The sequence below is a fragment of the Schistocerca piceifrons genome, chromosome X (genome assembly GCF_021461385.2).
Source record: "Schistocerca piceifrons isolate TAMUIC-IGC-003096 chromosome X, iqSchPice1.1, whole genome shotgun sequence".
NCBI lineage: Eukaryota > Metazoa > Arthropoda > Insecta > Orthoptera > Acrididae > Schistocerca > Schistocerca piceifrons.
Window position 1 is genome coordinate 590,031,782 of NC_060149.1, and position 14,498 is coordinate 590,046,279.

Consider the following 14,498-nt stretch of genomic DNA (forward strand, 5'->3'; position numbering starts at 1 on the left):
TCTCGCGTACGGACGTGTGACACAAGTGACACCCAATCACTTGACCACGTTCGAAGTCCGTGAGTTCCGCTGCCGGCCGAAGTGGCCGAGCGGCTCTAGGCGCTACAGTCTGGAACCGCGCGACCGCTACGGTCGCAGGTTCGAATCCTGCCTCGGGCATGGATGTGTGTGATGTCCTTCGGTTGGTTAGGTTTAAGTAGTTCTAAGTTCTAGGGGACTGATGACCTCAGATGTTAAGTCCCATGGTGCTCAGAACCATTTTTTTGAGTTCCACTCTCTCACGATGTCTAAGGACTACTGAGGTCGCTGATACGGAGCACCTGGCAGTAGGTGGCAGCACAATGCACCTAATATGAAAAACGTATGTTTGTGGGCGTGTCCAGATACTTTTGATTACACAGTGTATATCTGTTTGCGTTTTTCGTTCGATTCCTTCATGTCCAATAACTATCTGTCTCTCATTCTTGCACTGCAGGCTGCTCTATGCTAAAACACATTACGCTATATTAAACTACACTTCGCTATTGTACTTGTTGTCAGAAGTGAAATTTTTGGTTTTTCCCTCCTCGTTTCGTGTATACTGTTAGCTCCTGACCCCCTGGGGCATAACTCAGGATTTACATGGGCGTCTTGCCATGTCGTCCAACGTTTGGAAATTTGAAGATGGCTGTCAGGATCTCAGGAAATCCTTCCTGGACCTCCATCTCCTCACTGCTCCCGAAACGACGCCATAGTTAGGTATTTTGCCTTGGTGTGACTCGTTATCACTATGTATGGCTCCTTCTAGGCTGTCATTTGGCCATGTAATTTTGGTGTTAGTAGGCTGGTATTTTGTCTGTTATCAAGTTCAGCTTGTGCCACGTTTTTTTCCCTTCATTAGTTGATCTCCCTCACCACATATTGGTGTGGGTTGGGCTATCAGCGGATATAGTTCGCAGCTCTTCAGCCAAACAATAGTGGAAATTTCAAAACATATTATAAAAGCGTACATGCCGGTAGAAAAATCGAATGTTTCACACAATAAAAATGCAGTTGCATAAGTTCAAAGATAAAAGGCTGATTTGTTGATTGATTATAATATACGCACAGCTGGATGGAAAATGAATGTTTCCCACAATATATTTTACACCAAAAAAGGCAGATGGTCAGTTGCATAAGGTAAAAGATAAAAGGCTGATTTGTTGATTGATTAAAATGTATACGCATATGAATGGAAAATGAATGTTGCACTGTGCGTTTTACAGAATAAAGTGACAAATTACCAGTTGCATAAGATAAAAGACAGAAGGCCAATGTGTTGACTGATCAAAATAGATTCATAGATGAGTGAAGTGATGAATGGATGTAGACTGCCAGGGTTAGGGGTATCATGGGATTGTAGCACTTGGGGTAGTGCGTAGGAGAAGTTGCTGTGGGCAGATGTGCGGGGGAGAGGTTTGAGAGAGTGAAGAGAGATGCAGTTCTGAACCAAGACTTACGGAATGGATGGAGGGGAGCGGAGAGGAAGAGAGAGCCCTGAAAAGGGGAAGAGGGGTGGGTTTTCCTAGATCTCATAAGACGGATACTCGTACGTATCAGAGCAGATTTCATGGTCGGGTAAGGAAAGACGATTAGAGTTTCGTGGGCAGAGGACATGTGAATGTGGAGATGTAGTGTTGGGGGTTTGTGCTGGTAGAGGCGCAGCAGAGCGCCAGGATCAGTAAGCAGGGAGGAAATTAGCTGGTGGATAGTATCGAATTTACAGGTAATGTAGTATACTCAGAGGATTTGGATGGGGCAGGGTAAGCTGATCCAAAAGGCCAGGCGCAGTGCGTAGTCTTTGAGGATCTGTAGGGCGTGACAAAAGGAACAGAAGCGGAAGTTCACGCCACGTTGGCACAATAGAGAATGGTTCAGATCAGGGATTTATAGGTGTGGACCATCGTGGAAGGGTGCAATCCCCATGTTCAGCCAGTTAGTAGTTTTAGTACACTCTTCAACAAAAAAAAGAAGAAAGTCACAGCATGAAGGAATTATTCGGATTAAACGGAATGCGGTAGATGTGATGTACATGTACAGACAAACGGATGAGTACAATTTCAGAAAAAAATCGACGATTTGTTCAAGTGAAAGAGCCCCTCAAATTGAGCGAGTCAATAAAGCATTGGTCCTTCTCTGGCCCTTATGCAAGCAGTTGTTTGGTTTGGTATTGATTGACAGAGTTGTTCGATGTCCTCCTGTGGGATATCGTGCCAAATTCTGTCCAATAGGCCAGTTAGATGGTCAAAATCCCGAGGTGGTTGGAGGGCCCTACCCATAATTATCTAAATAGTCTCAGTTGTGGAGAGATCCGGCGATGCTGATGGCCAAGGAAGGCTTTGGCAAGCACGAAGATAATCAGTACAAACTCTTGACGTGTGGGGCCGGGCATTATCTTGCTGAAATGTAAGCCCAGGATAGCTTGCCATGAAGGCAACAAAATGGACCATAGAAAATCGTCGACATACCGCTGCGCTGTAAGGGTGTCGTGGATGACAACCAAAGAGGTCCTACTATGAAATAAATGGTTGTTGGGCCATATGGCAAGTGACAGTCAGGTTGGTACCCCACTGCTGTGAGGGGCGTCTCCAGTCACATCTTCATCCTAGAATCTCATTGACTGGAGTAGAATTGTCTTCTGTAATGAGTCCCACTTTGAATTCAGCCCCAACGACCAGTTACGATGTGTCTGGAGATACCCTGGACAGCAGCAGCTCACAGTCTGTCCCCTGCCATGCATCTTGACAGCCAGGAGTGATGGTTTGGGATGCTATTTCACTTCATAGAAGAACCCCTTTAATTGTCATCTGAGCACCCTTACAGCACTGCGGTATGTCGACGATATTCTATGCCCCATTTTCTTTCCCTTCAGAGCAAGCTGTGCTGGGCTTACACTTCAGCAAGATAAGGACTGTCCTTACATGGTGAGAGTAGTAGGCCAAAGCCAGTATCGCTCCACTGTGTTAGTGTGAGTTGTATACATGCAGAGGCAAACTTGATTCACTTATGATTCCCTCCCACTCCCCTTAACCTATTGTTCTGCTAAGTGGTTTATGATCCCTTGGGGGTTGATTTAAGGCCCCCTGGGGATTATCTGTCCTTCTGAGAAACACTCCACCCCTCCACCTCCACCTCCCCCAGCCCTCTGGGAACTCCTCTTGCTGGTAGAAGCATACTTTTGATATCAACTGAATAATTAATTAAGTCGATAAATTAATTACCCCCTCCACCTCCTGGGAATTCCACCCAGCTCAGTCATCCCATCTTCCAATCCTCCACCCCCACAACCATCGCCAGTCTGGAAATTGGTGGGAAAAGAACACAGTCTGTGCTGGAGAGGAAGGATCTCATGACAGGAAATTCAATTACATAGCAAAGGATATACTGTTTATTTATAAAATTCAATTTTCAAGGGTTTGATCTCTTTATTTGATGGCGAAAGCTCACATCCAGCAACCACATGTCCTAATTATGTAATTATACTGTTGTAGATTGGAGGTGTTGTCTTGTTGGGAAATTTTCGTGTCTGTGCTCGCCTTGACGTGCAGAGATCGACTGTGATAGTGCACAATGCCACCACCAGAGGATGTCCCATCCCCTCTCGACCTTCTGCTCACCACACCTCCCAGAAAAAATTGGCAGGAAAAAGATTTATTCTTTGCAGGAGAAGAAGGATCTCACAACATGAAATTCAATTAAGTGTAAATCATATATTGTTACATATTCTTTATTTAATTTAAAACACTCACCACCACCTTAGGATGATCCTTCTTCATAATAAAAAAATATTTTGAACATCTAAATTTCAAACACAAACATTATGCAAATCAAGTGATTAAATTTCCGCCACAAATAGATCCTAGCGCTAAACATATGCGAGGTGTTGTATGCACCGTCATTTGAGAAAACAAGCACCCTCCTCCACCGCAACGTTTACACTAAACATGTCACGTGAAAAATCCAACAGAGCGCGCCCCGTCCGCTGACTGCCGGGAGCCACGGCAGGGGCATCGCATCATCTTGCGAGAGCCAGGCAGAAGAGACCCACACACGTATCGACTATACCGGCAGCTGCAAGCCCTCTCTCGTCATCCACACGCCTGCCGTACTAAACTCACTGAGGTCGGAGAGACTGTCACCAAGCAGTCAACCGATCAATTTACATGGATAGAATAATCGTCCAGCGCAAACACCTAGCAGTTTGAATCTTCTCATAGAACACACACGTCCACTTCCGTCGCTGCTCACGCACCACACTGGTCACTACGCTAGTCCCCACTGCTGCGGGAAAGAGCAGACACGTCGGCGCATTTTTTTGTACCTAACCCGCCGTCGCAGGCTGAGCTAATCTCAAACAAGTTGTTATGTGGTAATCAACAGTGTACAATTGGACGGATGGGGCGGAAAAGAATCCATCGATGTGGGACGATGTACTGTAATAAGAACCACAGTTGACAGTGCGATCGATTTTAGCAATTTTACCAGTTTTTCCGCAATTTCAGTGCCAACCAATGACTCGGCAACATGCTTCCCAATTTCTGTATCATCACTAAACCACCCCTCCATTACTTGGCGCAGGCCGGGGTGGCCGAGCGGTTCTAGGCGTTACAGTCTGGAGCCGCGCCTCCGCTACGGTCGCAGGTTCGAATCCTGCCTCGGGCTTGGATGTATGTGATGTCCTTAGGTTAGTTAGGTTTAAGTAGTTCTAAGTTCGAGAGGACTGATGACGTCAGAAGTTGAGTCCCATAGTACACAGAGCCATCTGAACCATTACTTGGCGAGTACTATGTACTAGGCTGCGAACGTAGATAGATGACTGTGCAGTACGTCCATTCACGGTTAATTCTCGGACATATACACCAAAGTATACCAGACAACGTCCTATACTGTTGCAGTTAGGTTATCTAGATATTTCTAGCACTTCGATCATAGTGCAGAATTTACAATTACGATTGGCCATCTTTCCCTATGTGGATGAGAGTCGCAGAGTATTCTCGCATTCGTAGGATAAAGTTGGAGATTGAAAGACCTCCTCGCATTGTCTTTGAGCAAACCCTCCCTGTGCTGTTTCAATTGGCAACTGACCAGAAGTGGGAGGGTACTATACCCGCTACATTCCATGTCTCATGAAGGAACAGAGCGAACTGAGTCTGTAACTGCTGTTCAGCAAAGACTGTTCTGCACCAGTCCTACTCACGGCACCCATCCACGTGCACAAGTTCTCTCTAGATGTGTGCATGTCGAAGAATTTGGCACCCCTTATTGGTGTATAGTAAATATGAGAGTGTTATGGTGATATAATAGACAGTTAAAAAGACAGTGTGGTTTATGAATGATGAAGATCCAGACGGACAGAGTTTGAAGCATTTTATGTAAATCACTTGTGCTAACAATTCTGAACTATTGTTCCAGTGTCTGGTGTCCCTACCAAGAAGGTATCGGAAAGAGAGAAATCATTGTGGAACACAAACACATTCTAAGAGCTACACGGTTCTGCACTTAAACACACTATAATGCTAGAGCTGTATGGTTTCCGACCTATTAGTCGTGTAGAATGCAGTCCTCTTAATGCTCTAATGTAGGAAATATATTTGCAACGAGTGACATACATTCTTCCTGCACACGGCGAGAGTTTCTACCGCTTGTCTTGGTGCTTGCAAAACTCTTCCTTGGCCAACAAGATCGCCAGATCTCTCCCCAATGAAGAACATACGTAGCATTATGGGTAGAGCCCTTCTACCAGCTCGGGATTTTGACGATCTAACGCACCAATTCGACATAATTTGGCACATTATTCCTCACGAGTACATACAGCAACTCCAACAATCAATGTCAAGCCGAATAAGCCGGCCGGTGTGACCGAGCGGTTCTAGGCGCTACAGTCTGGAACCGCGCGACCGCTACGGTCGCAGGTTCGAATCCTGCCTCGGGCATGGATGTGTGTGGTGTCCTTAGGTTAGGTAGGTTTAAGTAGTTCTAAGTTCTAGGGGACTGATGACCTCAGATGTTAAGTCCCATAGTGCTCAGAGCCATTTGAACCATTTAAGGCCAAGCCAAATTACAGTGTTAACAGTGTGCATATGGGCCAGAGGGGGACCAATGCGTTATTGACTTGCTCAGTTTGTGAAGCTCTCTTCTCTTGAATAAATCCTCAAAATTTTCTGAAATTGTAATCATTCGTTTGTCTATACAGGAACATCATATCTACCGGCTTCCATCCCCTTAACTATACATACATAGTTAAGGCTCACCGGGCAGACCTTCTTCTGTGCGGATGCACAAACAGTGCCTGAACTCTTACGGGAACCGGCAACAAGCCGCGAATAATGAGTATAATGGGCAGGGGCACTATGAATATAGTGCGGGATAAGAAGTTGGGAATGTGGATCTCACGGGAGGCGCGCCAGAGATAAGTTCCTGCAGTCGCACTATCTTCTGTGACCTGGGTGGCTCAGATGGATAGAGCGTCTGCCATGTAAGCAGGAGGTCCCGGGTTCGAGTCCCGGTCGGGGCACACATTTTCGACTGTCCCCGTTAACTTACATCAACGCCTGTGTGCAGCTAGGGGTATTCATTTCATTGTGAGCTCAACTTTACCTGCAACGGAGTGCGCGAGTCGCGATGTGCCGTCGAGGCCCGCGTCTCGTCGGGTACCCGGCCGAGCCCGGGTGTCAACAAGGCTCGGTGCAGCCGGGAAACCGGCAGTGCTGGGAAGGCGGCATTGACTAGCTACACAGGTGCAGAATGAAGAACTGCCTTCTGAATCGTCTGCACTCCTTTCAGAATCGTGAAGGTTTGATGTGCTAGGAACAGGGCGTTCTTGATTCTTTACAAAGAAAAATAACGCGCAACGTAAAACGATAGATGTAATGCAAAGAAAGTAATTACTGAAACATGGAAGTGAGTGAATTCAGAGAAAATGGATTAATAGCCTAATGCTTTTATAACGCAAGGGCTGATGAAGCTTTTGCGCAGTGGTTAGGTCTGGTATGCAATATTAAAGTATTCTACACCTTTCTGTTACTCTATAAGTTTTCATTGCGGAACTGATTGGGTCAACTCTTCCTCGGAATTCGTTGAGGAGGATCCGCCTGCTTTGCATGTGACATGAATTTGAAATGAGGAACCGCAGAAGGTAACTACAGTTTCAATTTACTTTCATTGTGAAGTTTGTTCCCGGATTTATTTTTTACATGCGCGTAAGAGACAAAAGCCTTTTCGCACTGATATGTGGACAAGACAGGTAATGAACTTGTTACCGCTTTGTTTTATAGCATTGGAAACTCCGCCTTGAAGCTTAACCAGAAGATTACCAGCGATAAATATTTATTTTCTGTAAGTTAGTCACTGGAAGTTTCCAGTACCTGCTCGTTTCAATTTACACTTCATGCGGATTCAAAAATTGTTGTCCTTTTCAAGTGATTGCGAATCCAGTTGTTATTACCAGACAGAGGAGGGAAACAGTGTTTGAAATTTTTCCGAATCCCTTCAAATGTCCCTTAATTTTATTCTCGACATTTTAGTCCGAAATACGATGAATTTCTACTAGGAAATTGTGAAGAGTGTCGAAGCGCTCAGTTTGATTGGAATTTCGACAGATTTCCCAACTAAGGCTTTTAATAAACATTGCACATTACACAGGTCTGTATTTGGTTCATGAAGTGATAAATTTCAACTGTTGATTTTTTTAACAAAATTTCTGTGAAATAAGCTGCAGTCAGAAGCCAGACTCTGCCTAGGAAAAGGTGTACCTGGTGAGAAAAAGATAAACGTCATACAGTATGAGAAAAGTGTGAGGTCATTCACATGAGTGCTAAAAGGAATTCCTTAAACTTCGGTTACACGATAAATCAGTTCAATCTAAAAGCCGTAAATTCAACTAAATACCTAGGTATTACAATTACGAACAACTTAAACTGCAAGGAACTCATAGAGAATGTTGTGGGGAAGGTTAACCAAAGACTGCGTTTTACTGGCAAGACACTTAGAAAATGTAACAGATATACTAAGGAGACTGCCTACACTACGCTTGTCCGTCCTCTTTTAGAATACTGCTGCGCGGTGTGGGATCCTTACCAGATAGGGATGACGGAGTACATCGAAAAAATTCAAGGAAGGGCAGCACATTTTGTATTATCGCGAAATATGGGAGAGAGTGTCACAGAAATGATACAGGATTTGGGCTGGACATCATTAAAAGAAAGTCGTTTTTCGTTGCGACGGAATCTTCTCACGAAATTCCAATCACCAACCTTCTCCTCCGAATGCGAAAATATTTTGCTGACACCGATCTACATAGGGAGAAACGATCACCACGATAAAATAAGGGAAATCAGAGCTCGCACGGGAAGATATAGGTGTTCGTTCTTTCCGCGCGGTATAAGAGATTGGGATAATAGAGAATTGTGAAGGTGGTTCAATGAACCCTCTGCCAGGCACTTAAATGTGATTTGCAGAGTATCCATGTAGATATAGATGTAGATGCATCGTAAGCTACAGAGGTTTTACACACGCACATAACAGTAAGTTGATTTAATAATTACAAGCAACGGTGGAGATTTGAGTAACCATCTTGATGCTGATGTTACAGCCATCAGTTATTTTAATATAAGACCGGAGTTAAAGTGCTGTTGGTTCTGGGACGGGCTGCACAGGCTCGGTGCACGCCTCTGACGCTTTGGTCCACCTCTGACCCTTATGCAACCACTAATTCGGCTTGAATAGATTCACAGAGCTGTTGCGTGTCCTCTTGTGGGATAGCGTGCCAAATTATGTCCAATTGGCATTTTAGATCGTCAAAATCGCGAGCTGGTTGGAGGGTCCTGCCCATAATGTCCCAGAGTTCTCAACTGGGGAGAGATCCGGCGACCTCGTTGGTCAAGGTAGCGTTTGGCAAGCACGAACACAACCGCTAGAAACTTTCGCCATGTGGACATTATCTTGCTGAAATGTGAGCCCAGGATAGCTAGCCATGAAGGGCAACAGGACGGGGATTAGATTAACGTCGACGTACCGCTGCGCTGTAAGGGCGCCGCGTATGACAACCAAAGAGGTTGAAAAGAAATGGTACCCCAGACAATTACTCCCAGTTGTCGGGCCATGAGGCAGGCGACAGTTAAGTTGGTATCCCACCCTGGTGAGAGCTCCTCCAGTCACGTCTTCGGCCTAGAATCTCATTGACTGGAGTAGAATTGTCTTCAGTAATGAGTCCCGCTTCGAATTCAGCCCCTACGACCAGCGAAGACGTGTACTGAGACGCCCCAGACAGCGGTGGGGTAGCAACATGACTGTCGCCCATCATACAGCCCGACAACCACGAGTGATCGTCTGGGGTGACATTTCTTTTCACAGCAGGACCCCTTAGGGTCATCAGTTTTTGTACAGCTGCCTACAATAACTGTTGACAACTCTTGTTCCTCATCCTCGGACGATTCCCTGTCAATTGTCTCCCAGCATGCTGGTATTTGTATTTGATCACCCCCTAAACCTACTTCAGAATCTTGTTGATCAGTCTGTTTACATATTTAATCATAAAATCAACATCATTTGGCGACTGAATCTCTTGTGACTCGCCTTCGTGCCCTTAGGTTTGTCATCGCGGCATCCTTACTGCACAGCGGTAAATCGACGATACTCTACGCCCCTTTTTGTTTCCCTTCGTGGCAAGCCATCCATGCGGTATATTTCAGCAAGATAATGGCCACCCTTACGCGGCTAGAGTGTCTACCGCTTGTCTTCGTGCTTGCCGGCGAGATCGCCAGATTTCACCCCAGTCGAGAACGTTTGGAGCATTATGGCAGGGCCCTTCAACCATCTCGAGATGTTGACGATCTAATGCGCCAGTTGAATAGTCTTTGACACGATATCCCCCAGGAGGACACCCAACAACTCTCTCAACCAGTGTCACGCTTGCATAAGGGTCAGAGGTTGACCAATGAGTTACTGATTTGCTCAATTTGTGAAGTTCCTTTTCTTGAATAAATTATCAAGTTTTTCTCAAATTGTAATGTTTTTTTGTTTTTTGTTTTTGTTGGTTTTTTTCCTGTACGTGTACATCACATCTACCAGTTTCTGCCCTATTCAGATAATTCCTTCGTGGTGCGTCTTTTTATTGGTCATAGAGTGTATTTTCGGATTTCAAGGAGGATGGTTTTGTTTGTACTTGAGGAAGTTGGGGTCCGGACGGGAGAGGAGAATGGGATGAAGTTCTGTATATGTGGTTTCAGATGGTGGCTTGAAGACTGAGGTTGTTGGTTGTTTTTTTAGTCAGATGTGAGAGTGGTGTCAGCGCTGAGACGTTTTAATTTCTTCCTGACGGGTATCGTACCACAGCTTCTCATTCCGTACCATGCTATAGATTACCAAATAGATTAACGTCCACACCTAGCTATTGACGCTCTCCCGATCTTACTGAGGATGGCTGTTCTCATCATTGAAGCTCCAGAATGATGGGCAACGACAAGTGTGCCTCTTTTGAAATTTGAGAGAACAGCCGCATCGAAATGTTAACACCGCATCATATTTTCTCTCCGCCCGCTATTACTGTTAGTAATACACTGATGCGTGTATATTCTTGTCCGCTAGGTGGCACGCTTCGACACTCAAGGGCATCGGTATACGACAGCTTTGCTTTTAGGACTGTTATTGCACAGAGGTGCATAGTATCTTGTCCATCCACTGTAAGCCGTAGTACGGATTCCGAAGGAGGGTATGTTCCTTTGGATGTTCACTCAGATGGCCTTTGCGTGTAAATATGTTCCTACTGTCACGTCCATACGCCACGGTATTCGGTATAGCTGTGTGGAAGTGAAGGGGAGCGCCAGCGCGCTCACACCCGCGGCAGGGACCGGAAGCCAGGCCACTGTTCCGCCACAGGAAATTTGTCCATGGCTCGCCAGGGCCTGTTACGCGGGCAACATTTTACTTGTATACTACGCTGTCGGACATCAACGTTTAACGACTGACTCTCCCCCTCATGCTGTCATCGTTATTTCACTGCGGTTACGCGGGTGTTTGTCTAATATATATACAGCGATAGACTAACACGCGCGTAACCGCAGTGACATCTCTGAACAGTCAAAAATGGCTCTAAGCACTATGGGACTTAACATCTGAGGTCATCAGTCCCCTAGACTTAGAACTACTTAAACCTAACTAACCTAAGGACATCACACGCATCCATCCCCGGGGTAGGATTCGAACCTGCGACCGTAGCAGCAGCGCGGTTCCGGGCTGAAGTGCCTAGAACCCCTCGGCCACAGCGGCCGTCTCCGAACAGTCAAAGGGACTGTGTCTGTGATACAATATCCACAGTCAACATCTATCTTCAGGAGTTCCGGGAACCGGGGTCATGCAAAACTTTTTCTGATTTGTGTTTTTTTTCAGACTGCATGGAATTATGTAAGGATTGTGGAGATTTGTTCAGACGCGGCAGTTTAGCGTATAATTACTTTAGTGTTCATTGTTGCATGTGTGTGTGTGTGTGTGTGTGTGTGTGTGTGTGTGTGTGTGTGTGTGGATGGGTGAGTGGGTGTGGGTGTGTGGGTGTGTGGGAGGAATACCAGAAGCAGAAGTGTTCGCCACCCTCATCTGTGAAGGTTCTAGAAAGTTTCACGTGCAACAATGAACACTAAAGTAATTATACGCTAAGCTGCCACGTCTGGACAAACTTCCGCTAGCCTTACAAAATTTCATGCAGTCTGGAAAATACACACATCAAAAAAAGTCGTGCATCACCCCAGTTCCCAGAACTCCTGATGACAGACGTTGACTATGGATATTGTATCACAGATACAGTCCCTTTGACTGTTCAGAGATGTCATTAAACCAGCCCAAAGATGTAAACAACCATGCATGAGCAACGCCTATTAGACGGAGGGGATCCGCCATACGATCACTTCCAGTCATTCCACCAAGAAGGAAGTACACGACACGTGTTGTCTGTAGTTCTACCATGCCTAGACGGTCAATACAGCGGTTCGATCGCGTCCGCATTGTTACTGTGTGCCAGGAAGGGCTCTTAACAAGACAAGTGTCCAGGCATCTCGGAGTGAACCAAAGCGATGTTGTTCGGACATGGAGGAGATACAGAGAGACAGGAACTGTCGATGACATGCCTCGCTCAGGCCTCTCAAGGGCTACTACTGCAGTGGATGACTGCTACCTACAGATTATGGTCGGAGGAACCATGACAGCAACGCCACCATGTTAAGTAATGCTTTTCGTGCAGCTATAGGACGTCGTGTTACGACTCGAACTGTGCACAATAGCCATGATGCACAACTTCACTCCCGACGTCCATGGCGAGGTCCATATTTGCAACCACGACACCATGCAGCGCGGTACAGATGGGCCCAACAACATGCCGAATGGACCGCTCAGGATTGGCATCACGTACTCTTCACCGATGAGTGTCGCATATGGCTTTAACCAGATAATCGTCGGAGACGTGTTTGGAGGCAACCCTGTCAGGCTGGACGCCTTAGACACACTGTCAAGCGAGTGCAGCAAAGTGGAGATTCCCTGCTGTTTTGGGGTGGCATTATGTGGGGCCGACGTACACCGCTGGTGGTCATGGAAGGTGCTGTAACTGCTGTACGATACGTGAATACCATCCTCCGAACGATAGTGCAACCATATCGGCGGCATATTGGTGAGGCATTCGTCTTCATGGACGACAATTGGCGTCCCCATCGTGCGCATCTTGTGAATGACTTTCTTCAGGATAACGACTAGAGTGGCCAGCATGTTTTCCAGACATGAACCCTATCGAACATGCCTCGGATAGATTGAAAAGGGCTGTTTATGGACGACGTCACCCACCAACCACTATGAGAGATCTACGCCGAATCGCCGTTGAGGAGGAGGACACTATAGACCAACAGTGCCTTGATGAACTGGTGGATAGCATGCCGCGACGAATACAGGCATGCATCAGTGCAAGAGGACATGCTAGTGGGTATTAGAGGTACCGGCGTGTACAGCAATTTGGACCACCACCTCTGAAGGTCTCGTTGTGTGGTGGTACAACATGCAATGTGTGTTTTTCACGAGCCATAAAAAGGGCGTAAATGATGTTTATGTTGATCTCTATTCCAATTTTCTGTAAAGGTTCCGGAACTCTCGGAACCGAGGTGGTGCAAAACTTTTTTTTTATGTGTGTATATCTTATCACTCAGCAAGGTAGCGTTGTGATTAAGACACGTAGCTCGTATTCAGAAAGAGCGGAGTTTAAAACCCCGTCTAGCGAACTCGATATAATTTATCCGTCTTTAAATCACTTCAGGCAAAAGCTGAGATACTTCGTTAATCTTAGCCGATTTCCTTCCTCAACATTGTCCAGTTCTATTTGCGTTCTATATCTCATAATCTTGTTATCGAGGGCGCATCATGCTCTAACCTTATTTCCCTTCCTTCCTACAAATATCGCACCAATATCTGTTGCTTTGGTGTAATATGAGACACTTCAAATATCGGACCAGGTCTGTGGCTGGCTTCGTGGCTTTCTATCACAAGTAACTCTACACGTCGTTCTTGCAGCTATGGAATCAATAAATGTAAAAGTAACTTCGGGAGTACCCAAAGGGACTTTTGTAGGTCCGTTATTGTTTGCAATATACTTAAATGATCAAATGGATAACGTCGTACGTCCCGCAAGAACTTTGCGGGGGATGCTGTCGCAGACAGGAATGCTGCGACGCCTCAAAACAGTTGCGTAACATACGACGGGCGTTCAATAAGTAATGCAACAATTTTTTTCTGAAAGCTTTTTGAATTTATTCATGATTAAAATACACCATATTATTCTCAACTCTTTGGCTTTAAAACCCTATTTTTCGAAACAATCTCCGTCCAATGAGAGCAACTTACGCCACCTTGCTGGTAGGGCCTGTATGCCTGCGTGGTATCACTCAGGTAGTCGACGTCGAAACCAACGCCGTGCTGCGTCAATAACCTCCCCATCAACCACTTACTGCTTCGCGCTGAGTGCATCCTTCATCGGGCCAAAGAGATGGAAGTCGGAATGTATGAAATCCGGGCTGAAGGGTGGTTGAGAAAGAACAGGAAAATGAAGTTTTGTGAGCTGCTTTCGGATGCGCCGACTAATGTAATGCCTTGCGATGACAGACGCCTCGTCCAACGACGCACCGTGCTTTTGTTCACTGCCAAGTCTCCGTAGACATTCAACAAACGCCTGTGAATACCTGTGATGCTCTGGTTTTCCGCCAAAAGGAACTCAATGGCAGTTCTCTGCCGGCCGTTGTGGCCGAGTGGTTCTTGGCGCTCCAGTCCGAAACCGCGCTGCTGCTACGGTCGCAGGTTCGAATCCTGCCTCGGGCATGGATGTGCGTGATGTCCTTAGGTTGGTTAGGTTTAAGTAGTTCTAAGTTCTAGAGGACTGATGACCTCAGATATTAAGTCCCATAGTGCTCAGAGCCATTTGAACCATTTGACAGTTCTCTGCCTGGAACGCACCTCCG

General features: G+C 46.0%; 1 protein-coding gene and 1 non-coding gene across 2 annotated transcripts in view; both read left to right on the forward strand.

Moving 5' to 3' along the window:
- LOC124721143 (patched domain-containing protein 3-like) overlaps nt 1–14,498 on the forward strand; it is a 631,834-nt gene that overhangs the window by 17,585 nt on the left and 599,751 nt on the right. The window lies entirely within an intron of this gene.
- On the forward strand, nt 6,459–6,532 carry Trnat-ugu. Its single transcript has one exon. It is a non-coding gene; the product is annotated as a tRNA-Thr (tRNA).